Source organism: Abrus precatorius, unplaced genomic scaffold (assembly GCF_003935025.1).
Source record: "Abrus precatorius isolate BTA unplaced genomic scaffold, Abrus_2018 Scaffold7, whole genome shotgun sequence".
In the NCBI taxonomy this organism is placed as follows: Eukaryota; Viridiplantae; Streptophyta; class Magnoliopsida; order Fabales; family Fabaceae; genus Abrus; species Abrus precatorius.
In genome coordinates this window covers 22,202,389-22,204,933 of record NW_020874417.1, presented here as the reverse complement: position 1 = coordinate 22,204,933, position 2,545 = coordinate 22,202,389, and the positions used below count along the sequence as shown (strand labels likewise).

The 2,545-nt window shown below is 35.5% G+C and overlaps 1 non-coding gene across 1 annotated transcript; it reads left to right on the top strand.

The window, feature by feature from the left end:
- The first annotated feature begins 1,430 nt into the window (after positions 1-1,430).
- Positions 1,431-1,537, top strand: LOC113873925. Its single transcript, XR_003505991.1, has one exon. It is a non-coding gene; the product is annotated as a small nucleolar RNA R71 (small nucleolar RNA).
- The last annotated feature ends 1,008 nt before the right edge of the window (positions 1,538-2,545 follow it).

Here is a 2,545-nt window from a genome sequence, read left to right as displayed (position 1 = left end):
AGATTTATGCTTGCTCCCAAGTCACACAATACTCTTCCCACAGTGCAGTTTCCTATTTCACAAGGAATGCTGAATGATCCAGGATCTTTCAGCTTTTGAGGAAGCTTTCTCTTGAGAATGGCACTGCACTCCTCTGTCAAAGGTACTGTTTTATCATGCTCTAGCTTTCTTTTTCTGGAAAGTAGTTCTTTCATAAACTTTGCATATGAAGGCATTTGCTCCAAAGCTTCTGCAAAAGGAATGTTAATTTGTAATTTCTTAAAGACATTCATAAACCTTTCAAATTGTTCCTCTTGTTTAGGATTTTGGACTCTTTGAGGATAGGGCAGCCTCTTGTATTTTTCTAGATCTATTGGCTTACAAGCTTCCTCAAAGAGTTGCTTTTTGGTTTTCCTTTCAGAATTCATAGGAACATCTACTTTTTCTTCTGAATGGTCTTTCTTCAATAGCTTAAAATTTCCTTGTTGCAGATCTTGTTCAATTTTTCTCTCTGCTGCATCATTTACTTTCTTTTCTGCTGGTTTAGGACTTGCAACTACAACTCCACTCCTTGTAGTTATGGCTTGACATTGCTCTTTAGGATTGATTACTGTATTGCTTGGAAATCTTCCTTCATCCCTGCTGGATAGTTGTTCAGCTAATTGTCCGATTTGTGTCTCTAGTTTCTTCATGGAAGCTTCTTGGTTTTTGAAGCTTGTTTGAGTCACCTTCATGAATTGCAGTATAGTCTCTTCCATCTCAGTCAACCTCTCATTCATAGGCTTGGAAAATTTCTGATTTCCTTGAGGTTGAGTGGATGAATTCCTCTGAAAATAAGGCTGTTGTGTTGCTGGACCTGCATTAGAAAAAGGAAAATTTGAGTTAGAATTCTTTGCAGCAGAATATTGATTATTCCAATTAGAATACTGCTGAGTTCTATTATTTGAAAATTGAAATCCTGGGGGATATGATGGCTGTTGTCTCTGAAAATTATTCATATAATTTACTTGCTCTTGTGGTTCACTTGTAGATGCCTCACATGCACAATTTACATGGTTTCCTCCACAAAAATCACAACTTAGCTGACTGGTAAGCATACTCCCTATTTGCAGATTGCTGATTTGTTGTGTTAAGGCAGCTAATTGTTCTGAAAACATTTGATTTTGTAGCTGATTTGTTATGTTAAGGCAGCTAATTGTTCTGAAAACATTTGATTTTGTAGCTGATTCTGTGCAAGAAAAGTTTCCAGAACCTTAGCTTCATGACCAAAATTTCTTCCTTGATTTCTTGAGTTTGAATTCTGATACATTGAAGATGCCATCATCTCAATAATTCTCTGAGCTTCTTCCAAGAACTTTGTATTTAATGAACCTCCAGCAGCAGCATCAACCATTGTTCTTGTTACTGCATTCATTCCATTATAAAAAGTTTCCAATTGCATCCAATCTGGAATACAATGATGTGGACACCTTCTAAGCAATTCTTTGTATCTTTCCCAAGCTTCATACAATGATTCTCCTTCTTACTGCACAAAGGATGTAATTTCTCCTCTCAACTTAGCAGCTTTGGATAGAGGGAAGTACTTAGTTAGAAACTTATTCACAAGTTCTGTCCAGGTTGTGATGCTTCCTTGTGGTTGAGCTTGTAACCAACATTTTGCTCTATCTCTCAAGGAAAAAGGAAAAATGAAAAAGTCTTAATCTGATAGCTTCTTCACTAACTCCATTCATTCTTATAGTGTCACATAGCTGCAGAAAATTTGAAATATGTAAGTTAGGATCATCAGAATTTCCTCCAGAAAACTGATCCTGTTGGACTAAATGGAGTATGGCAGGTTTAATCTCAAAATGGTTGGCTTGAATAGTTGGCCTAATTATAGAAGAGTTAAAACCTTGCATGTTAGGAATAGCATAGTCCCCTAATGTTCTAATTCTATTCTGCTCTGCCATTTCTATTGCTGGAATTGGTTGTCTCAAGGGTGTAGATGTTCTTTACACTCTAGGATTACTCTGAAATTCTGGAGAATGGACAGCTTCTAATTCACTATCACTCCCTATGACTTTTTCTACTCTAGACTCTTTTCTCAATCTTCTCAAAGTTATGTCTATGTCAGGATCAAAAACCAGAATTGATTTATTCTTGTTTTTACCACGCATATACAAATCAGTTTGAAGCAAAATTAGACTACAATTGCTTTTCAGAAATGTACAACAGAATTCATGCAAAATCTATCAGTAAAAGCATATAGAACTTAAATCTAGCAGTTGCAGAATTGTAAAATCATGTAAAAATATGCAAAATGGCAATTACAAATATGAAGAACAATGAAAACTAAAATTATGCAAATAAACAATGATGTAAAAACTCTATGCAGCAGACAGAAATATTATGCAGAATACTACACAAGGTGCAGTAAAATTATGCAGAAAGCAATTTGAAAGCAAAGCAACAAAATAAATGCTCAATCTAGTTACTTTTCTACTACTAATGATATTGAAATGCGAAATTCCCTGGCAACGGCGCCAAAAACTTCTTGTTCGCAATCTAACACTAGCAAGTGAACTAG